At 45.1% G+C, this 25,149-nt stretch overlaps 1 long non-coding RNA gene across 1 annotated transcript; it reads left to right on the plus strand.

The window, feature by feature from the left end:
• Positions 1–7,925: 7,925 nt before the first annotated feature.
• LOC129845454 (uncharacterized) lies at positions 7,926–20,912 on the plus strand. Its single transcript, XR_008758053.1, has 2 exons — positions 7,926–9,092; positions 19,941–20,912. It is a non-coding gene; the product is annotated as an uncharacterized LOC129845454 (long non-coding RNA).
• Positions 20,913–25,149: the final 4,237 nt, after the last annotated feature.

Raw genomic sequence — 25,149 nt, forward strand, 5'->3', positions numbered from 1 at the left:
GACACCCTTTAGGGTATTGCTATCTTCAGGTTGAGATGACACCCTTTAGGGTATTGCTATCTACAGGTAGATGACACCCTTTAGGGTATTGCTATCTACAGGTTGAATGACAACAATAATACTGAGTATGTATTTGAATTAATTCTGAAGAGCTTTCCTTGTTGTCATTCAGCCTGTAATTATCAAGGCCCTAGAGGACTGTGTCTTTTCTACCTGTAGTTATCGGTACCCTAGAGGACTGTCTTCTCTACCTGTAGTTATCAGTACCTTAGAGGACTGTCTTCTCTACCTGTAGTTATCAGTACCTTAGAGGACTGTGTCTTCTCTACCTGTTGTTATCAGTACCTTAGAGGACTGTGTCTTCTCTACCTGTTGTTATCAGTACCTTAGAGGACTGTGTCTTCTCTACCTGTAGTTATCAGTACCCTAGAGGACTGTGTCTTCTCTACCTGTAGTTCTCAGTACCTTAGAGGACTGTGTCTTCTCTACTTGTAGTTCTCAGTACCTTAGAGGACTGTGTCTTCTCTACCTGTAGTTATCAGTACCCTAGAGGACTGTGTCTTCTCTACCTGTTGTTATCAGTACCCTAGAGGACTGTGTCTTCTCTACCTGTAGTTCTCAGTACCTTAGAGGACTGTGTCTTCTCTACCTGTAGTTATCAGTACCTTAGAGGACTGTCTTCTCTACCTGTAGTTATCAGTACCTTAGAGGACTGTGTCTTCTCTACCTGTAGTTATCAGTACCTTAGAGGACTGTGTCTTCTCTACCTGTAGTTATCAGTACCTTAGAGGACTGTGTTTTCTCTACCTGTAGTTATCAGTACCTTAGAGGACTGTCTTCTCTACCTGTAGTTATCAGTACCCTAGAGGACTGTCTTCTCTACCTGTAGTTATCAGTACCCTAGAGGACTGTGTCTTCTCTACCTGTAGTTATCAGTACCCTAGAGGACTGTGTCTTCTCTACCTGTAGTTATCAGTACCCTAGAGGACTGTGTCTTCTCTACCTGTAGTTATCAGTACCCTAGAGGACTGTGTCTTCTCTACCTGTAGTTATCAGTACCCTAGAGGACTGTGTCTTCTCTACCTGTAGTTATCAGTACCTTAGAGGACTGTGTCTTCTCTACCTGTAGTTATCAGTACCCTAGAGGACTGTGTCTTCTCTACCTGTTGTTATCAGTACCCTAGAGGACTGTGTCTTCTCTACCTGTAGTTATCAGTACCCTAGAGGACTGTGTCTTCTCCTAACTGCTCTGTATGCCGTCCCTCTAACCACTTATCCAACACAGTCTAGATGGACTATCATACGGTCCAGTCCAGATGGACTGTCATACGGTCCGGTCCGGTCCAGATGGACTGTCATGCGGTCCGGTCCAGTCCAGATGGACTGTCATGCGGTCCGGTCCAGTCCAGATGGACTGTCATACGGTCCGGTCCAGTCCAGATGGACTGTCATACGGTCCGGTCCAGATGGACTGTCATACGGTCCGGTCCAGATGGACTGTCATATGGTCCGGTCCAGATGGACTGTCATATGGTCCGGTCCAGATGGACTGTCATATGGTCCGGTCCAGATGGACTGTCATATGGTCCGGTCCAGATGGACTGTCATATGGTCCGGTCCAGATGGACTGTCATACGGTCCGGTCCAGGTGGACTGTCATACGGTCCGGTCCAGGTGGACTGTCATACGGTCCGGTCCAGATGGACTGTCATACGGTCCGGTCCAGTCCAGATGGTCTGTCATACGGTCCGGTCCAGTCCAGATGGTCTGTCATACGGTCCGGTCCAGTCCAGATGGTCTGTCATACGGTCCGGTCCAGTCCAGATGGACTGTCATACGGTCCGGTCCAGTCCAGATGGACTGTCATATGGTCCGGTCCAGTCCAGATGGACTGTCATACGGTCCGGTCCAGTCCAGATGGACTGTCATATGGTCCGGTCCAGTACGTGAAACCTTTACCAACACACTGGCTCTTAGTGTCTGGGCACAATGTTGCACTGTGCAGGTTACGGCTGAATGACATGTGTGTGAAACGGGTTTCATTTATAGCTATGTGTATACTGTTTATAATGTCCAGCTCCTTGCAGTCAGGTCAACAGGTCGACCTCTCCGTCTACTCCTCCCATCCCTGCTGGCGAAAGAGACACACTCATCCCTCCCTCCATCCCTCTGTCCCCACATACATATTCAACAGCCAAACAGTCCTAGAGCAGAGTTTTGGTCTGGGTGATAAAAGCCTAACACAACTCTGCATTTTGACAGTCATTAAATGAGGAATTGGGAACAAACCTGGGAGTCTATTGAATATTCTTCCAACCACCCCTAACAATACAGATATGTGGGATGTGGTGAGAGAGCTAACCTGTCTGTATTTAAAGGCTCTGTTATCTGTGAGGCACAGAGAGGTGTGTGTAAGCGTGTGTGTGGGTGTGTGTGCGGTCTCGCTGAGGTAAGGCTTGACCCGCCTGACGAGTGCACATCAACCCGCTGCCATTACAGGAGACCGTAGGTCCGTAACTAGGCAACTTGGACACCCAGTACAAGATGGTGGTCAATGCAGTCAGACATCAGTCAATAACCTTAGCTTAAACCCCCCCCTACCCCCCCCCACACACACACACACACACACACTTAAAAGCCTTTATGTACTGGCTGTAAAATGGTCCTTGCTCGGACACACACACACTCTCATATAAACACATTTAAAAGCCTAAGTACTGGTTGTAAAGCCTCCCTCTCTGCTTTCTGATCTCACACACCTTTTAGTGACTGAATAACTGACTTGAACACATTGTAAAAGGACTGTTGGGCAGACTGTGGCACATCATAAAATCTGTAGATTTCTGTGTGGACTACAAATGATGCTTTAACAGTAAATTCTCTTAGGAATACAATAGTTTTACTTTAACAGTAATGTATCATAGAATACAATAGTTTTACTTTAACAGTAAATTCTCTTAGGAATACAATAGTTTTACTTTAACAGTAATGTATCATAGAATACAATAGTTTTACTTTAACAGTAATGTATCATAGAATACAATAGTTTTACTTTAACAGTAATGTATCATAGGAATACAACAGTTTTACTTTAACAGTAAATTCTCTTAGGAATACAATAGTTTTACTTTAAGTTGTTCTTCGATGCCATGGTTAAGAGTTCTGTTTTGTTGCTGATGTTCTGTACAGTTTCGTCTTCACTGGTTTGGACAGGGCTGGACATCTTGACTAAGTTTCAGTTTTCCCTCAACAACCCATCCCCTGAGCAGCGAGAGCTATGAGTGGTCTGAGTAGTCGAAAAGAGAACTAAACTACAATGCAGCCTTCTCTGTCGTGTTGATTGTAATACCAAACATTAGTTAGTTAGTGTGCGTTGGCAAGGGATGACAAAGGTAGAGCCATAGTATGGAAGTGATAGTGAATGGTAAAAACAGAGCAAAACTCCATTCCAGGAGCTCTCAGGAGATGTCTCCCGGGTTGAGTGTCAGTGGGGGGACCCAGCTCTCAGGAGATGTCTCCCGGGTTGAGTGTCAGTGGGGGGGGCCCAGCCCTCAGGAGATGTCCGCCGGGACGAGTGTCAGTGGTGGGGGCCCAGCCCTCAGGAGATGTCCGCCGGGACGAGTGTCAGTGGGGGGGCCCAGCCCTCAGGAGATGTCCGCCGAGACGAGTGTCAGTGGGGGGGGGCAGCCCTCAGGAGATGTCCGCTGGGACGAGTGTCAGTGGGGGGGGGGGGGCCCAGCCCTCAGGAGATGTCCGCTGGGACGAGTGTCAGTGGGGGGGGGGGTGTCAGTGAGTGTCAGTGGGGGGACCCAGCTCTCAGGAGATGTCTGCTGGGATGAGTGTCAGTGGGGGGGGGCCAGCCCTCAGGAGATGTCCGCCGGGATGAGTGTGAGTGGGGGGGGCCCAGCCCTCAGGAGATGTCCGCCGGGACGAGTGTCAATGGGGGGGCCCAGCCCTCAGGAGATGTCTGCCAGGATGAGTGTCAGTGGGGGGGCCCAGCTCTCCTTTCTTCTGTTCCTTCTCATTATCTCACTCTTATTTATTTCTCTCTGGTGCTCATTTGTTTTTCCTTTTCTCTCCTTTCTTTGTCTCACTCTTTCTCAATCTCTACTTTTTGTATCTTTCTTCTCTCCCCCCTCTCCCTGATGGATATCACCATGAGGGGTCAGTCAGGTCTTCTTTAAAAAGCGATGAGAGTTAAGTGTGTCATTTTTCTTTCTAACTGGATCATTTGTATTTATTTGCCTGACTCTGTCACAGAGCCGGTCTTAACCAGAGAGGACATGAAGGCTCTTTAAGAGGCCCCAGCTTCACCTCCTAACCCTATTATAACCCAAGTGCTTGTAAATGATGATAAATGGACCTTGTGCCTTTTGAGAACTCAATCTGGGCCTTGTAATCCATACTCATGGACATAGGGAAGATAGACCCTACTGTGGGTGTCAGTTTATGGTCAACATATGTTTTTGGATAAATGGATGGAGAAATAGTGCACCCATACGTGTAAGATATGTGTAACACAATACTGTACAGTGAGAAAGTCACTTACATATCAGTATGCCTTTTATTTTCTTGAAAAAATTAAGCAATGATTTGCTATAACTGCTGTCCATGCATATTTATACAAGACATTAGTACGATTTGGTCAGGATAGTTTTTGTCTGGCTAGAGAGACTACCGTACTCATAGTACAGTGGAATAGCTATGCTTTTTCAATGAGCTGACTGGTGTAGGGGAAGGAGAGAGGAAAGGATGGTTTTCTATGAGCTTTCTGTTTCTACGCCCTATAGGAGGGACAGATCTAGTTAGTCTGTTTCTACGCTCTATAGGAGGGACAGATATAGTTAGTCTGTTTCTAGAAGTAACACAGCATAGCTAACCAACTAGTCGCTTAGTATAGTATCTCTTCCTCCTCCTTTTTGTTTTCTCTTTTCCTTCTCTCTTTCCATCGCCTTTCTGTTCATCCCTCAAACCTACGTGCTTCATTATCCTCCTTTATCTCCCTCCTCCTTCACCCTCTTTCCCATGCTATATCTTTCTTCTATTGGCTTTATTTTGTGTATCTCTCCCCTGTCCCCTCCTCTCCGGCCACCCTCTCCTGTGTGCTTTCACTTTTTACATGTTCATATTCTTCGGCCTCTCTCTTGCCCACCCCTCTCTCTCTCTCCCTCTCCCCGTCTCTGATAAAGCATCTCATCTCAATGCGGCTCCCTGCGGTTTGTCATATGTCTCCCCTCTCCAGCTTGATTTATGTGGCTGTGGTGTATAAACCATACTGTAGCTCTATGAAACAAACCCTAAGCGTCCCCTCTCTCCTGCTCTATCTATGGATCAAGGGGGGGAGAGAGGGAGGAAAGGAGGGAGAGGAGGAAAGAGGGGAAACTTATCTCATATCAATAGAGCTATGTTGGCATGGAGACCTTTACTGATGGCCTCCTATATAAGCAGAGATATGTATTGTCCCCCCACTCCGTAGGTACAGTACACACACCTCCCTCTCTCGCCTCGCTCAGCTACACGTCTCCATTTGTTTCAATCTCTCCCTCTCTGAAGTTTTATTAAATATCCCAGGCGCCTCGGAGGGGGGTGGGATGGCCATGCAGGGAGAGGGGATTTTTGATAGCAGATGGATTTGACCTGCGAATGAATCTTCTGGTTGTCTGTGTTAGAGAAGGGGAATGAGAGGGAGGAAGAGGGATAGAAACTGCGAGACAGAGAGAAAAACGGAAAGGGAGAAAGAAATCGAGAGGGAGAGAAACCGAGAAGGAGAGAGGCAGAGATCAGACAAATCTATATGTCTTGACAGTTCAGAGGAGCCATTCGGTCTCTTCCCAACCCTGAACAAAGAGCATTGTAAAAACAAATATGAACCATGGTCCCCCTCAGATTTCTGACCCATTACGTCAGAACATATTAGCTACAAGTCTGATCTTAGACCACAACCAACTGTTTCCTCCTCAAAGGTCACAGCATTGAAACGTTTTTGTGCTTTTGATTCCTGTGGGGTCCAGAAACCGATAGAGGGGGGGGGGGGGGGGGGGTTACGGATGCCCCAATGTTCAGGTTTCATGGGAACAGGATGAATCACTGCTGTTTCTGACTACATGTATATATATCATAGACAGTTCCCTGGGAATGGCATTCACTATGTGGTGCTACAGTACCTTCCCCTTAACTACTCTACTAACAAAACTACAAAACCTTTCTCTGAGGTTGTATTGGGAAGATACAGTTGCTGTGCTGTGGCTATGCAGCACACAGGCCGACTGTATTACAGGTGATAGTAACTGATGAGGGAGAGCCTAATGTAATATTGAGAAGGCAGAAATTCTCTTTCTCGGTCTCTTTCTCTTCTCTCCTACCCGTGGCTGTGAGAATGAGTTAATATTAATCATAATGATGGATGATGAATGACCCTGCGTGAGCCAGAGTGTGTGTGTGACAGTGTTATTGTCCTGATTAACTAAACACTGTCTCAGGTCTCTCTATGGAGTAGGGAAAGAGAAGGAAGGAACGAGAGAACTGAGATTTATCTCCCATTTCCTCTCTCTCTCTTACCCTCTCTCTCTCTTTCTCTCTTACCCTCTTTCTCTCTCTTACCCTCTTCCTGTCTAGGTGTTCTACCTCCCCCCCCCCCCCCCTCTCTGTCATCTGTAATGGTTTCTAAGAGAAACAAACACTTGTGTTGTATCAGCAGGCTGCACCTGGCATTAATGCAAACGCTTAAGAAAATAATTAGCGGGTGTACGTGGCTGCCTGGTCCCTGAAGATGCCCAAAGGCAGTGGAATGAATGCTACGGTATAGGAGCTGCAAGAGAATAATTCTGCTGTCTGTGTGTGTGAGACACACTGTCGTCCTTCACCACAGAGACTTAGAGAAATGGGCATGTCACTCCGAAGGCAATGAGTGGATTCTCTTGGTGCTTGAAGAGATTCTATGTATATGAGATGGTGCGTAATGTTCGGTCGCTGCTCAAATGTGAAGAATAGTGACAACCTACAGTACCATCAGAAATATCCATTAAATGGAAGGTTAACAATGTTAAGAACTTATTTCAGATCATCCAGCACTTGCTGCTTTGTATCAATAGGTGCCTTACTCGCCTACATGTTGTTAAATGCAGTGGCGGCTGGTGACGAGATGTGAGGAGGATGGATTATTGACTGATATCCCTTTGGCCATAATATTGTGGCCATGTGTTGGCGGCCATACTCAAGAGGTCCCATGCAACCAGCCCTCCTGCATTGCATCCTGGGTAATGAACCATGTGGCCGTTGTGTCCTTTCAAACCTAACAGGAGGGTGAATTCTCACTACAGGCGGTAAATCCAACACCTGATTGGAACTGGAGGGGCTCAGCTGTGCCCCTAATGCCCCTCCAAGGATCAGAAAGGTGCTGACAGGCGAAATCAGCACTTTTGTGTGCTAACTGCTAAAGGATGATGCCAACATTAGCATAATGGCCCTAACATGTGCAGGTGTATCTTTTATGTATGGGTGGTTTATGGGGTGTGCTAACTGTCAAGAGACAGATCCTGCTAGCTGTTAGCATGAGATCATTGGTGCAGTTGATAGTCCTTGCTGCTGAGGTTAGCGAAAAGGCACTAACGCTTTGGGACCCATATGGCATTGCAGTGGTGATGAAAGACCATTTGTGGACTGAAGCTAGCCTTTAGCAGAAGATAAGCATTGCGATGTACAGCTAGCACGAAAGTGGAACAATTTGGTGGCTCCACAGTACTGAACTATGCAGACAGTTTTGGTTAGCATTAGCGCACTTGTGATGTTTGATACACTGACACCTCCGTGTCAATAGTTGTTGCCGCGGTGTCAGTAGTTGTTGCCGCGGTGTCAGTAGTTGTTGCCGCGGTGTCAGTAGCTGTTGCCGCGGTGTCAGTAGCTGTTGCCGCGGTGTCAGTAGCTGTTGCCGCGGTGTCAGTAGCTGTTGCCGCGGTGTCAGTAGCTGTTGCCGCGGTGTCAGTAGCTGTTGCCGCGGTGTCAGTAGCTGTTGCCGCGGTGTCAATGGCTATTTGGTGTCAGAAGTAAGGACCAGCTCTTTGGGTGCTGTATTCCTCAAATAAATGTTTATTTGTCAAGTACACGGTTTACAGGTGTAAAAGGTGCAGTGAAAATGCTTGTGTGCCATTTCCCTTTAACAGTGCAGTACAATTATCAATCATCAGTCAATAAATGTCCACTTAGCACGACCAAGGGGACAGCTAGCTATAGGAGAGGGTGTGTCAATGCAATCAGAACCCTATAGTCATACAGGCTCTATCAATCAATACTGATAGTCAGTTCTCAGTTCTGTGGTCAATAAACCCACGAGAGTCATCAGCTTCATCACTATGATGAGGAGTTTCCTATCTCAGTACAACAACTTTTTATTGTTGTTCATTTCCTTCTTCTTTATCCTTTTTCTTCTCCTCTGTTTATTTTCTGGGTGTGTCCATATTAGACATTGATTGGCCAGTGTGTTTTCTGAGGAGAAAAGAGAACACAATTAGCCATAGAAAAGAAGCCCTGGATAGATCTCCTGTTTCCAGAGGGACAGGTATAGAACCTTTCTCCTGGTGACAGGATAGCACGGCTTGCCAATATTCACACGTCCTCTGGCCCTTCCATTGACGTGGGGAGCCTCTAATGAATGGATTGGCATGCCCGTCACTGTTGCGCTGACGGTTGCTTCCATTGGCTGGATCAACCTTTGGCCCCATCTCTTCTACAGTCTGACTGATCCCAGATTAACCACTGCTGTGGGATGGGGAATGGGCAGAATGGGGAGGACAATTTCATGTTTTTGTGTGTCTCTTGCTCTCTGCTCTCTCCTCCTGTCAGTAATGGGGAATGTTAGTAATTGCTTGTTTTGCAGGTGTGTATGTGAGGGCTGATGTGATGTTTTTAATGTGTGTAGTGTATGATATTGATTCTAAATACTAAAGTCTGTCTCCTCCAGGCGTTTTGAGGTGAGTCCAGTGTGTGCTGATCTGCAGGGTCAGATCCTGAAGTGCTACCAGGAACACAGTGGGAAGACTCTGCTCTGCTCCACCATCGCCTCCCGCTACCTGCAGTGTGTCAACCAAGCTAAACAGGTGGGCCCACAGGGTGTGTCTGTGTACCTTGTGATACGGATGAATAACTTTTGTTGGTTTCTATCCCCATCTACTGTAATTTATAAGACATATTGTTTTGTTAACAAATCTCTACTGTCTCAACAGTAAAACATGAATGAGTTCTACATCTAATGAAAGCTTCTGTTTATTCCCATTTATTATTTGCTGCATGATTTTGTTGTCTGAAAAGAATGGCAATAATGATCTTGCTCCGCCATGGGCAACCGCTACAGACATTAGAAAGTAAGTTGTACTGTTCCAGGATCTGTCTCTCCCAGTAGAGTAGCTATGGGCAACCGCTACAGACATTAGAAAGTAAGTTGTACTGTTCCAGGATCTGTCTCTCCCAGTAGAGTAGCTATGGGCAACCGCTACAGACATTAGAAAGTAAGTTGTACTGTTCCAGGATCTGTCTCTCCCAGTAGAGTAGCTATGGGCAACCGCTACAGACATTAGAAAGTAAGTTGTACTGTTCCAGGATCTGTCTCTCCCAGTAGAGTAGCTATGGGCAACCGCTACCAACATTAGAATGTAAGTTGTACTGTTCCAGGATCTGTCTCTCCCAGTAGAGTAGCTATGGGCAATCGCTACAGACATTAGAAAGTAAGTTGTACTGTTCCAGGATCTGTCTCTCCCAGTAGAGTAGCTACCGCTACAGACATTAGAAAGTAAGTTGTACTGTTCCAGGATCTGTCTCTCCCAGTAGAGTAGCTATGGGCAACCACTACAGACATTAGAAAGTAAGTTGTACTGTTCCAGGATCTGTCTCTCCCAGTAGAGTAGCTATGGGCAACCGCTACAGACATTAGAAAGTAAGTTGTACTGTTCCAGGATCTGTCTCTCCCAGTAGAGTAGCTACCGCTACAGACATTAGAAAGTAAGTTGTACTGTTCCAGGATCTGTCTCTCCCAGTAGAGTAGCTATGGGCAACCGCTACAGACATTAGAAAGTAAGTTGTACTGTTCCAGGATCTGTCTCTCCCAGTAGAGTAGCTATGGGCAACCGCTACCAACATTAGAATGTAAGTTGTACTGTTCCAGGATCTGTCTCTCCCAGTAGAGTAGCTATGGGCAATCGCTACAGACATTAGAAAGTAAGTTGTACTGTTCCAGGATCTGTCTCTCCCAGTAGAGTAGCTACCGCTACAGACATTAGAAAGTAAGTTGTACTGTTCCAGGATCTGTCTCTCCCAGTAGAGTAGCTATGGGCAACCACTACAGACATTAGAAAGTAAGTTGTACTGTTCCAGGATCTGTCTCTCCCAGTAGAGTAGCTATGGGCAACCGCTACAGACATTAGAAAGTAAGTTGTACTGTTCCAGGATCTGTCTCTCCCAGTAGAGTAGCTACCGCTACAGACATTAGAAAGTAAGTTGTACTGTTCCAGGATCTGTCTCTCCCAGTAGAGGAGCTATGGGCAATCGCTACAGACATTAGAAAGTAAGTTGTACTGTTCCAGGATCTGTCTCTCCCAGTAGAGTAGCTCAGTGTTGTCTAGACATGTAGCTTCATCAGACCCCAGATGTATTTAGGTGACTATGTGTAGCATCACTAGAACAGTTCATTTCCTTCTTACATGACTTAATGGTTGTTGTCGGCCAAACATACACGTCTTTCTCTCTTCATCCGTCATTGAAACATGTGCATCTTAAAGCACTGTCAATAAACACACACACTCACACACACTCACACACTAACACACTAACATATACACTAACACACACTAACACACATATACACTAACACACACTAACACACACACATATACACTAACACACACTAACACATACACTAACATATACACTAACACACACTCCCATACACACTAACACACACTCACATACACACTAACACACACTAACACACATATACACTAACACACACTAACACACACACACATATACACTAACACACACTAACACATACACTAACATATACACTAACACACACTAACACACACTCACATACACACTAACACACACTCACATACACACTAACACACACTAACACACACTAACACACACTAGCATACACTAACACACACTCACATATACACTAACACACACTAACACACACTCACATATACACTAACACACACTCACACACACTCACATATACACTAACACACACTAACACACACTCACATACACACTAACACACACTCACATATACACTAACACACACTCACACACACTCACATATACACTAACACACACTAACACACACTCACATACACACTAACACACACTAACACACACTCACATACACACTAACACACACTCACATATACACTAACACACACTCACACACACTCACATATACACTAACACACACTCACACACACTCACATATACACTAACACACACTAACACACACTCACATATACACTAACACACACTAACACACACTCGCATATACACTAACACGCACTCGCATAGCTCGACTGGTCACACACACACATACAGTAACAAAGACTCGTGGCTGTCCCTGCGTTTGAGACCATAGTGTTTCTCGCTTGTTAAAACTCACTGTAAACTGTATGTTCAGAGGAAAGGTCTATTTCCATAATACCTGCTGACGCTGGCTGGTTTCTTTCACTGCTTAAGTGTGTGTTTAATTGAATAAGGTCCAGGCCAGACGACCAGGTCAGACGATGCCTTTCTGATACCATTGTCCTCTCGTTCTATTTCTATTGCTCTCAAGTCTTTGGAAAGTGGACGTGTTTTAGGCCCTCTAAGAAACGCATATGGTAATGGTATTGTCTCAACGTTGATATTAATGGCACACACACACACACACACACACACACACACACACACAAAACACACAAGGATAGACGTAAACACACACACTCTCTCTCCTCTGGCACTTTTCAATATACAGTAGTAGAGTCAGACAAAACTCAATTTATATTCAGATAGGTTTTCTATTAGATTTTTTCTTTTACAATTTGACAGTTTCTGGAGAACTGTGTTCCGCCGCTCTCCCCCGGGTATTAGTAATACATCTAGGGCCGCTGGGTGCGGCTAGGTTTTAAGCTATACATCATGTAAATAACACTATGTATTATTCATTTGTACGAGTGCTACCTACCTGTAGCCTCTTTGGAATCCCACAAGGCTGTGTGGTCCCTGCCGCACACATTCACTGCTCTGATCTTGTAAATGTGGAAATCAGCCTGGAATATTATGGTAATCCACAGAGTTGATCAGCTTCCCGCAATCGAAATACACTCGTAGTGAGTGTGTTATCTGTGTAAGAAAGCTGTTACAATCATCGGGTGAGAGATAAAACAGAGCCCTGATAGAGCTCTACAGCAGGTGATACAGCCCACAGAGGGACAATATAACCTAGTTAAAAGAATAGAAGAAGAGGTGATACAGCCCACTGCAGAGGGACAATATAACCTAGTTAAAAGAATAGAAGAAGAGGTGATACAGACCACTGCAGAGGGACAATATAACCTAGTTAAAAGAATAGAAGAAGAGGTGATACAGCCCACTGCAGAGGGACAATATAACCTAGTTAAAAGAATAGAAGAAGAGGTGATACAGCCCACTGCAGAGGGACAATATAACCTAGTTAAAAGAATAGAAGAAGAGGTGATACAGACCACTGCAGAGGGACAATATAACCTAGTTAAAAGAATAGAAGAAGAGGTGATACAGCCCACTGCAGAGGGACAATATAACCTAGTTAAAAGAATAGAAGAAGAGGTGATACAGACCACTGCAGAGGGACAATATAACCTAGTTAAAAGAATAGAAGAAGAGGTGATACAGCCCACTGCAGAGGGACAATATAACCTGGTTAAAAGAATAGAAGAAGAGGTGATACAGCCCACTGCAGAGGGACAATATAACCTAGTTAAAAGAATAGAAGAAGGGCCTCCCGGGTGGCGCAGTGGTCTAGGGCACTGCATCGCAGTGCTAACTGCGCCACCAGAGTCTCTGGGTTCGCGCCCAGGCTCTGTCGCAGCCGGCCGCGACCGGGAGGTCCGTGGGGCGACGCACAATTGGGCTAGCGTCGTCCGGGTTAGGGTGGGTTTGGCCGGTAGGGATATCCTTGTCTCATCGCGCTCCAGCGACTCCTGTGGCGGGCCGGGCGCAGTGCGCGCTAACCAAGGGGGACAGGTACACGGTGTTTCCTCCGACACATTGGTGCGGCTGGCTTCCGGGTTGGAGGCGCGCTGTGTTAAAGAAGCAGTGCGGCTAGGTTGGGTTGTGCTTCGGAGGACGCATGGCTTTCGACCTTCGTCTCTCCCGAGCCCGTACGGGAGTTGTAGCGATGAGACAAGATAGTAATTACTAGCGATTGGATACCACGAAAATTGGGGAGAAAAGGGGATAAAATTTAAATAAAAAAAAATAAAAAAGAATAGAAGAAGAGGTGATACAAGTAATGATTTGTGGTTTATTATTATAGCAGATGCGGTAGAGTAGCTACACAGTAACCGAGCAAGAAGCTATGTGGAGGGGTCGAATTTATCAAGCACCAGATAAGACCTAGATGGGGTCAAATCTCTGCCTCTTGTCTGTGTCTCAATTCATCTTTCTGTGATTCCTTGCATCCTTCTCAATGTCCCTCCCCTCTGACCTTCTCCAATGTGTTTTGGGAAGGAGGCAAAATCGACAAAAGATGATGAATTGAGAAGGAGCCCCAGTTTAGCTATAAAAGACAAACTTACCCTCCACAAGCCCTGATACACTTAACACTCCACACAAAACCCCAGCACCCTTCAAGCTTCAAACGGCCCACTAAACCACTAAACATGCCCGTAATGAATTACCCCTAGATAGGATTGTCCACTCCATCACCATTGAACACACAATAATAATATGACATAATCAGTCTGAATATTGACTGGTCCAAGAGAGGGGAAAGACTATAGGGTTGTCATCAGACAGGCCTTTGTGACTAATAATTACTAGTATTCCTTATCATCGGCCCGCGATAATATTTAGACCTTGATGGCCTCTCTCGCACACACACGCACGCACGCACGCACACACACACACACACACTCCCTGTCACTTTATAATACACACAATGCTAAACGGGTCCAGATAGCGACTGACTGGGGTTATTATATAGAAAGAGGGGGAAGAGGAAGAAGACTCTCTTTTGAGAGGCCCATGAATAGAATGCTTATCACTGGGGCCGATCTCTCTCGCTCTCTCTCTTCCATGCATATTCTCGCTGCATGACCACTTCTTGCCCTGTTGCCTCCCCCAGTCATCTTGGATCTCAGAGGTCTTACTAGCTGCTATAGCTTTTTTGGGATGTAAAAATCTCAAATAAATCTTCCTTGTTGACTGTCTTTGCACAGAGTTTAAACCGTGTTTAAAACAGCTTGTTCTATGTTTGACGTGATCCTGCTGTAAACCAGTTAGCATGCTCTCTGACCATATCTATTCAGTTCAGCTACCTCCCTTCTGTCACATTACAGCATTATATAAGGCCCCAGCCTTCAACATGTGACTTGTTGGAGCCCCTCATTGCTTGTTGTTGACTGTTAGGTTGGGCAGAGTAAATGTGGTTCATCTGTAATGACTGGTGTCATGGTAGTATAGAGTGTAGTCTGTTAGGTTGGACAGAGTAAATGTGGTTCATCTGTAATGACTGGTGTCATGGTAGTATAGAGTGTTGTCTGTTAGGTTGGGCAGAGTAAATGTGGTTCATCTGTAATGACTGGTGTCATGGTAGTATAGAGTGTAGTCTGTTAGGTTGGGCAGAGTAAATGTTGTTCATCTGTAATGACTGGTGTCATGGTAGTATAGAGTGTAGTCTGTTAGGTTGGACAGAGTAAATGTTGTTCATCTGTAATGACTGGTGTCATGGTAGTATAGAGTGTAGTCTGTTAGGTTGGGCAGAGTAAATGTTGTTCATCTGTAATGACTGGTGTCATGGTAGTATAGAGTGTAGTCTGTTAGGTTGGGCAGAGTAAATGTTGTTCATCTGTAATGACTGGTGTCATGGTAGTATAGAGTGTAGTCTGTTAGGTTGGACAGAGTAAATGTGGTTCATCTGTAATGACTGGTGTCATGGTAGTATAGAGTGTAGTCTGTTAGGTTGGACAGAGTAAATGTTGTTCATCTGTAATGACTGGTGTCATGGTAGTATAGAGTGTAGTCTGTTAGGTTGGACAGAGTAAATGTTGTTCATCTGTAATGACTGGTGTCATGGTAGTATAGAGTGTAGTCTGTTAGGTTGGACAGAGTAAATGTGGTTCATCTGTATTGACTGGTGTCATGGTAGTATAGAGTGTAGTCTGTTAGGTTGGACAGAGTAAATGTTGTTCATCTGTATTGACTGGTGTTATGGTAGTATAGAGTGTAGTCTGTTAGGTTGGACAGAGTAAATGTGGTTCATCTGTATTGACTGGTGTCATGGTAGTATAGAGTGTAGTCTGTTAGGTTAGACAGAGTAAATGTTGTTCATCTGTAATGACTGGTGTCATGGTAGTATAGAGTGTAGTCTGTTAGGTTGGACAGAGTAAATGTGGTTCATCTGTATTGACTGGTGTCATGGTAGTATAGAGTGTAGTCTGTTAGGTTGGACAGAGTAAATGTTGTTCATCTGTATTGACTGGTGTCATGGTAGTATAGAGTGTAGTCTATTAGGTTGGACAGAGTAAATGTGGTTCATCTGTATTGACTGGTGTCATGGTAGTATAGAGTGTAGTCTGTTAGGTTGGACAGAGTAAATGTTGTTCATCTGTAATGACTGGTGTCATGGTAGTATAGAGTGTAGTCTGTTAGGTTGGACAGAGTAAATGTTGTTCATCTGTAATGACTGGTGTCATGGTAGTATAGAGTGTAGTCTGTTAGGTTGGACAGAGTAAATGTTGTTCATCTGTAAGGACTGGTGTCATGGTAGTATAGAGTGTAGTCTGTTAGGTTGGACAGAGTAAATGTTGTTCATCTGTATTGACTGGTGTCATGGTAGTATAGAGTGTAGTCTGTTAGGTTGGACAGAGTAAATGTGGTTCATCTGTATTGACTGGTGTCATGGTAGTATAGAGTGTAGTCTGTTAGGTTGGACAGAGTAAATGTTGTTCATCTGTAATGACTGGTGTCATGGTAGTATAGAGTGTAGTCTGTTAGGTTGGACAGAGTAAATGTTGTTCATCTGTAATGACTGTCATGGTAGTATAGAGTGTAGTCTGTTAGGTTGGACAGAGTAAATGTTGTTCATCTGTAATGACTGGTGTCATGGTAGTATAGAGTGTAGTCTGTTAGGTTGGACAGAGTAAATGTTGTTCATCTGTAATGACTGTCATGGTAGTATAGAGTGTAGTCTGTTAGGTTGGACAGAGTAAATGTTGTTCATCTGTAATGACTGGTGTCATGGTAGTATAGAGTGTAGTCTGTTAGGTTGGACAGAGTAAATGTTGTTCATCTGTAATGACTGGTGTCATGGTAGTATAGAGTGTAGTCTGTTAGGTTGGACAGAGTAAATGTTGTTCATCTGTAATGACTGGTGTCATGGTAGTATAGAGTGTAGTCTGTTAGGTTAGACAGAGTAAATGTTGTTCATCTGTAATGACTGGTGTCATGGTAGTATAGAGTGTAGTCTGTTAGATTGGACAGAGTAAATGTTGTTCATCTGTATTGACTGGTGTCATGGTAGTATAGAGTGTAGTCTGTTAGGTTGGACAGAGTAAATGTTGTTCATCTGTAATGACTGGTGTCATGGTAGTATAGAGTGTAGTCTGTTAGGTTGGACAGAGTAAATGTTGTTCATCTGTAATGACTGTCATGGTAGTATAGAGTGTAGTCTGTTAGGTTGGACAGAGTAAATGTTGTTCATCTGTAATGACTGGTGTCATGGTAGTATAGAGTGTAGTCTGTTAGGTTGGACAGAGTAAATGTTGTTCATCTGTAATGACTGGTGTCATGGTAGTATAGAGTGTAGTCTGTTAGGTTGGACAGAGTAAATGTTGTTCATCTGTAATGACTGGTGTCATGGTAGTATAGAGTGTAGTCTGTTAGGTTGGACAGAGTAAATGTTGTTCATCTGTAATGACTGGTGTCATGGTAGTATAGAGTGTAGTCTGTTAGGTTGGACAGAGTAAATGTTGTTCATCTGTAATGACTGGTGTCATGGTAGTATAGAGTGTAGTCTGTTAGGTTGGACAGAGTAAATGTTGTTCATCTGTAATGACTGGTGTCATGGTAGTATAGAGTGTAGTCTGTTAGGTTGGACAGAGTAAATGTTGTTCATCTGTAATGACTGGTGTCATGGTAGTATAGAGTGTAGTCTGTTAGGTTGGACAGAGTAAATGTTGTTCATCTGTAATGACTGGTGTCATGGTAGTATAGAGTGTAGTCTGTTAGGTTGGACAGAGTAAATGTTGTTCATCTGTAATGACTGGTGTCATGGTAGTATAGAGTGTAGTCTGTTAGGTTGGACAGAGTAAATGTTGTTCATCTGTAATGACTGGTGTCATGGTAGTATAGAGTGTAGTCTGTTAGGTTGGACAGAGTAAATGTTGTTCATCTGTAATGACTGGTGTCATGGTAGTATAGAGTGTAGTCTGTTAGGTTGGACAGAGTAAATGTTGTTCATCTGTAATGACTGGTGTCATGGTAGTATAGAGTGTAGTCTGTTAGGTTGGACAGAGTAAATGTTGTTCATCTGTAATGACTGGTGTCATGGTAGTATAGAGTGTAGTCTGTTAGGTTGGACAGAGTAAATGTTGTTCATCTGTAAGGACTGGTGTCATGGTAGTATAGAGTGTAGTCTGTTAGGTTGGACAGAGTAAATGTTGTTCATCTGTAAGGACTGGTGTCATGGTAGTATAGAGTGTAGTCTGTTAGGTTGGACAGAGTAAATGTTGTTCATCTGTAAGGACTGGTGTCATGGTAGTATAGAGTGTAGTCTGTTAGGTTGGACAGAGTAAATGTTGTTCATCTGTAATGACTGGTGTCATGGTAGTATAGAGTGTAGTCTGTTAGGTTGGACAGAGTAAATGTTGTTCATCTGTAATGACTGGTGTCATGGTAGTATAGAGTGTAGTCTGTTAGGTTGGACAGAGTAAATGTTGTTCATCTGTAATGACTGGTGTCATGGTAGTATAGAGTGTAGTCTGTTAGGTTGGACAGAGTAAATGTTGTTCATCTGTAAGGACTGGTGTCATGGTAGTATAGAGTGTAGTCTGTTAGGTTGGACAGAGTAAATGTTGTTCATCTGTAAGGACTGGTGTCATGGTAGTATAGAGTGTAGTCTGTTAGGTTGGACAGAGTAAATGTTGTTCATCTGTAAGGACTGGTGTCATGGTAGTATAGAGTGTAGTCTGTTAGGTTGGACAGAGTAAATGTTGTTCATCTGTAAGGACTGGTGTCATGGTAGTATAGAGTGTAGTCTGTTAGGTTGGACAGAGTAAATGTTGTTCATCTGTAAGGACTGGTGTCATGGTAGTATAGAGTGTAGTCTGTTAGGTTGGACAGAGTAAATGTTGTTCATCTGTAAGGACTGGTGTCATGGTAGTATAGAGTGTAGTCTGTTAGGTTGGACAGAGTAAATGTTGTTCATCTGTAATGACTGGTGTCATGGTAGTATAGAGTGTAGTCTGTTAGGTTGGACAGAGTAAATGTTGTTCATCTGTAATGACTGGTGTCATGGTAGTATAGAGTGTAGTCTGTTAGGTTGGACAGAGTAAATGTTGTTCATCTGTAATGACTGGTGTCATGGTAGTATAGAGTGTAGTCTGTTAGGTTGGGCAGAGTAAATGTTGTTCATCTGTAATGACTGGTGTCATGGTAGTATAGAGTGTAGTCTAGTGTGTAGAATGAATTGATCCGCTTGCTGTTGGACAGCTATAGGGAGGCACCGACATGGATGAATCTAATCTAGAGCACAAATCAATCTACTGCCCCTCCCTCCCTCTCTCTCCTCCTCTCTCTCTCTCCTCCTCCCTCTCTCTCCTCCTCCCTCTCTCTCCCCCTATCTGTATAGTCAGTCGCTTTGTGTTTTTCTCCTTTGTTCTCCCTCTTAAGTAAAAGACACTTTTCTGTGTTCCCTCACATTGTTTTCCTCTCCCCTCCCCATCTCCTCTAATTGTCCTCACCACACTTCTCCTGGAATGTTTCATTGTGAGGCATCAAATGCTATAGCCTGTATCAAATGGGGATGGACAGGGAGGGTGACGTGTTGGGGATGGCCAGGGAGGGTGACGTGTTGGGGACGGACAGGGAGGGTGACGTGTTGGGGACGGACAGGGAGGGTGACGTGTTGGGGACGGACAGGGAGGGTGACGTGTTGGGGACGGACAGGGAGGGTGATGGGGATGGACAGGGAGGGTGTCGTGTTGGGGACGGACAGGGAGGGTGACGTGTTGGGGACGGACAGGGAGGGTGTCGTGTTGGGGACGGACAGGGAGGGTGTCGTGTTGGGGACGGACAGGGAGGGTGACGTGTTGGGGACGGACAGGGAGGGTGACGTGTTGGGGACGGACAGGGAGGGTGACGTGTTGGGGACGGACAGGGAGGGTGACGTGTTGGGGACGGACAGGGAGGGTGACGTGTTGGGGACGGACAGGGAGGGTGACGTGTTGGGGACGGACAGGGAGGGTGACGTGTTGGGGACGGACAGGGAGGGTGACGTGTTGGGGACGGACAGGGAGGGTGACGTGTTGGGGACGGACAGGGAGGGTGACGTGTTGGGGACGGACAGGGAGGGTGACGTGTTGGGGATTTGTGGCAAGAGTTATGGCTAATATGAAATCCCCTCCCCTCTCTCTCTCTACCTCCCTCCTCCCCTCTCTCTCTCTACCTCCCTCCTCCCCTCTCTCACGTTCTCTCTTTTTTTTATCCTGTTGTTCCAGAACAAGTTGAGGACTGGGGGCTAAGCGGGAGGTGCTGTGGCATTACGGTTTACCAACCCTTTATCGACTGCAAATGAGTGGAGAGGAGAGTAAGCACCAGAGATCGCAACCCCGACTCGAGGTAGAATCAGAACCGCAACCTGACCAGAACCAGGAACACAAGAAAACCAGACAACCCTGAGAGAGAGATGGACACCCCTTAGCCCAACACCCTTCTCCCCCCACCCCCACTGACCCCCAACACCCTTTACTCCTTCGTAAGATCCCACCTACGGTACCTGCACCCCTTCTCCCCCACCCCACTCCACTGCATGTCTATCTCTACTACCAAGAGGGAGGAGGACAACGGTAGCACTTCCTAAAGAGTACAGCGCAGTAGCTCCATCACGCAGCAGCAGTAGAAGAATTGCAGCTGTCCGCCATGTTGGAGACGCATGAATACATGCAGAGACGGAGAGTTTAAGTCTAGGCGGAGTCCACCAGAACCAATGCAGGCCCAGAGCTGAAGATATCCTCACGGACTGAACCACCATCATTACCAACACGCACCACCACCCAACCAGCTCACCCCTCTTACAAAGCCACTAGTCCGCCCCATCACCACACCCTCTATCATAAACCTACATGATCACATGACTTCTATCCACAAGGCTTCACCCTGCTGTATCCCTCTATCCACTATATAAACCTACATGATCACATGACTTCTATCCACCAGGCTTCACCCTGCTGTATCCCTCTATCCACTATATAAACCTACATGATCACATGACTTCTATCCACCAGGCTTCACCCTGCTGTATCCCTCTATCCCTGTGCACTGTCCTGCACACACCATTGTGTTAGTAATGCATCTAGTTGTCCTGCACACACACCATTGTGTTAGTAATGCATCTGCTTGTTTTGTTTTCATCCTAACCGTGTCAAAATCACGTCTGATCAGAGGAAATTAAAGAATGATACCGGAATTGACCTTGTTGTCGTTGAATGTGTCTCTCAATGTTAAATGTGAACGAGGGTGTGTGTGTGCTTATTACTCCTTTCAATGTTAAATGTGAAAGAGAGGGTGTGTGTGTGTGAGACTCCCTATTGTGTAGTCTCTGTGTTGTGTATTTCTATGTAAGTGACATCAGAAGGACGACTGTTCTTCAGCGACGGAGCCGCAGTCATCTTGTCTCCCTGGCGACAACGCACCTGGCAGACGAAGAGAGACCGAAACCCTCTCAGAGAGAGAGATGGAAAGGAAGAGAGGGAACACTCCTCACACTTGTATCCTCCTCCCTTCCTCTCAGACTTGTCATCAGTCCTCTGTGCTGCTCCAGTTCAGTGGAGGACTACAAATCTCTTTACCGCTCCTCTCACTCTCTCTTTCCCCGCACACAAACTAATACTACCAGCGACAAGACTGCTTCACAATGCCGTCTGCACTCTATACCAGACACTGTGTGTGTGTGTGTGTGTGTCGTGTGTCCGTGATCCACTGGTCTGTTGGGATGTCAGGTTCATCATCCCAGCTGGAGATGTTGAGAAGAAACCTTATCTCAACTCCGTGTCAGACACACACACACACACACATACACACACACACACACACACACACAGACCTACACACACAGACCTACACACACAGACCTACACATACACAGACCTACACACACACACACACACAGACCTACACATACACAGACCTACACATACACACACACACACACACACACACACACACACACACACACACACACAGACCTACACATTCACACACACACACACACACACAGACCTACACACACACACAGTCTACAGAATGGAGTGTGCACGCATTAGTAAGTCTGTGTCTGATCCCTCCATGTCAGTCACTGTTTGATTTGGTGGTTAGGGCTGAGTGACTTTTAGGGTGGTGGAACCAAAGGGGTGGGGGTGACTGGGGTTCAGAGGGGGTGGGAGTTCAGGCCAGAGCAGGTGTTACCCGGCGTCTAGAGCAGACCTCTAGGCTTCTGTTTCCTCACTCTCCCTGTCTTAATCATAGACAATATATCAGGTTAAATGTACCAGGGTTCTACACTGAGTATACCCAACACCTTCCTCATATTGAGTTGGGTGGTGGACCATTCTTGAAACACTCGGGAAACTGTTAACCCGGGAGCGTTGTAATTCTTGTCATAAACTGGTGCGCCTGGCACCTACTACCAGTCCCCGTTCAAAGGCAGTCATCCTCTGAATGGCACACATACACAATCCATGTCTCGTCTCAAGGCTTAAAAATACTCCACTTCATCTACACAAGTGACATCAATAAGGGATCATAGCTTTCACCTGGTCAGGTGTTCTTAATATTTTGTTTACTCAGTGTATATCTGTGGTCCAACTCCTCTCGGTCTTCACTGCTTCTTAGTACAGTTCTGTGCCACTACTCCTCACAAACGTACACAGAGCTAGCCTCAGTCTATTTTCTTTTATTCTATCAGGCTCTCTTTCTCGTTCCCTTTTTCTCTCCCATCTGTCTTATTCTTCTTCTATCTGGCTCTCTTTCTTCTTCTATCTGGCTCTCTTTCTTCTTCTATCAGGCTCTCTTTCTTCTTCTATCTGGCTCTCTTTCTTCTTCCATCTGTCTTATTCTTCTTCTATCTGGCTCTCTTTCTTCTTCTATTTGGCTCTCTTTCTTCTATCTGGCTCTCTTTCTTCTATCTGGCTCTCTTTCTTCTATCTGGCTCTCTTTCTTCTATCTGGCTCCCTTTCTTCTATCTGGCTCTCTTTCTTCTATCAGGCTCTCTTTCTTCTTCTATCTGGCTCTCTTTCTTCTTCTATCTGGCTCTCTTTCTTCTTCTATCAGGCTCTCTTTCTTCTATTTGGCTCTCTTTCTTCTATCTGGCTCTCTTTCTTCTTCTATTTGGCTCTCTTTCTTCTATCTGGCTCTCTTTCTTCTTCTATCTGGCTCTCTTTCTTCTTCTATCTGGCTCTCTTTCTTCTTCTATCTGGCTCTCTTTCTTCTTCTATCTGGCTCTCTTTCTTCTATCTGGCTCTCTTTCTTCTATCTGGCTCCCTTTCTTCTATCTGGCTCCCTTTCTACTATCTGGCTCCCTTTCTTCTATCTGGCTCCCTTTCTTCTATCTGGCTCCCTTTCTTCTATCTGGCTCTCTTTCTTCTATCAGGCTCTCTTTCTTCTTCTATCAGGCTCTCTTTCTTCTTCTATCAGGCTCTCTTTCTTCTTCTATTTGGCTCTCTTTCTTCTATTTGGCTCTCTTTCTTCTATCTGGCTCTATTTCTTCTTCTATCTGGCTCTCTTTCTTCTTCTATCTGGCTCTCTTTCTTCTTCTATCTGGCTCTCTTTCTTCTTCTATCTGGCTCTCTTTCTTCTTCTATCTGGCTCTCTTTCTTCTTCTATCTGGCTCTCTTTCTTCTTCTATCTGGCTCTCTTTCTTCTTCTATCTGGCTCTCTTTCTTCTTCTATCTGGCTCTCTTTCTTCTTCTATCTGGCTCTCTTTCTTCTTCTATCTGGCTCTCTTTCTTCTTCTATCTGGCTCTCTTTCTTCTTCTATCTGGCTCTCTTTCTTCTTCTATCTGGCTCTCTTTCTTCTTCTATCTGGCTCTCGTTCTTCTTCTATCTGGCTCTCGTTCTTCTTCTATCTGGCTCTCGTTCTTCTTCTATCTGGCTCTTTCTTCTTCTATTTGGCTCTCTTTCTTCTTCTTCTATCTGGCTCTCTTTCTTGCTCTTTCTGGCTCTTTCTCTTCGTCTCTCTCATTCTACCACATCAGTCACTGGCTTCATCAATAAGTGCATCGATGACGTCGTCCCCACAGTGACTGTATGTACATAACCCAACCAGAAGCCATGGATTACAGGCAACATCCACACTGAGCTAAATGGTAGAGCTGCCACTTTCAAGGAGCGGGCCAGACGTATTACCAGGACGTATACTCTGAGAATGTCCTGACCAACTGGCAAGTGTCTTCACTGACATTTTCAACCTGTCCCTGACTGAGTCTGTAATACCAACATGTTTTATTTAAGCAGACCACCAGAGTCCCTATGCCCAAGAACACTAAGGTAACTTGCCTAAATGACTACCGACCTGTAGCACTCATGTCTGAAGCCATGAAGTGCTTTGAAAGGCTGGTCATGGCTCACAATGACACCATTATCCCAGAAACCCTAGCCCAATGCAATTTGAATACCGCCCCAACATATCCACAGATGATGCAATCGCTCAACACTGCCCTTTCCCACCTGGAATAAAGGAACACCTACAGTTCAAATGGAAGTTTACATACACCTCAGCCAAATACATTTAAACTCTGTTTATCACAATTCCTTACATTTAATCCCAGTAAAAATTCCCCATTTTAGGTCAGTTAAGATCACCACTTTCTTTTAAGAATGTGAAATGGCAGAATAATAGTAGAGGGGATTATTTATTTCAGCTTTTATTTATTTTATCACATTCCCAGTGGGTCAGAAGTTTACATACACTCAATTAGTATTTGATAGCATTGGCTATAAATTGTTTAACTTGGGTCAAACGTTTCGGGTAGCCTTCCAGAAGCTTCCCACAATAAGTTGGGTGAATTTTGGCCCATTCCTCCTGACAGAGCTGGTGTAACTGAGTCAGGTTTGTAGCCCTCCTTGCTCGGACACACTTTTTCAGTTGTGCCCACACGTTTTCTATGGGATTGAGGTCAGGGCTTTGTGATGGCCACTCCAATACCTTGACTTTGTTGTCCTTAAGCTATTTTGCCACAACTTTGGAAGTATGCTTGGGGTCATTGTCCATTTGGAAGACCCATTTGCGACCAAGCTTTAACTTCCTGACTGATGTCTTGAGATGTTGCTTCAATATATCCACATAATTTTCCATCCTCATGATGCCATCTATTTTGTGAAGTGCACCAGTCCCTCCCGTAGCAAAGCACCTCCACAACATGATGCTGCCACCCCGTGCTTCATGGTTGGGATGGTGTTCTTCGGCTTGCAAGATTCCCCGTTTTTCCTCCAAACATAATGATGGTCATTATAGCCAAACAGTTCGATTTTGTTTCATCAGACCAGAGGACATTTCTCCAAAAAGTACGATCTTTGTCCCCATGTGCAGTTACAAACCGTAGTCTGGCTTTTTTATGTCAGTTATGGAGCAGTTGCTTCTTCCTTGCTGAGGGGCCTTTCAGGTTATGTCAATTTAGGACTTGTTTTACTGTGGATATAGATACTTTTGTA

This window comes from Salvelinus fontinalis, unplaced genomic scaffold, assembly GCF_029448725.1.
Source record: "Salvelinus fontinalis isolate EN_2023a unplaced genomic scaffold, ASM2944872v1 scaffold_0309, whole genome shotgun sequence".
Taxonomy (NCBI): domain Eukaryota; kingdom Metazoa; phylum Chordata; class Actinopteri; order Salmoniformes; family Salmonidae; genus Salvelinus; species Salvelinus fontinalis.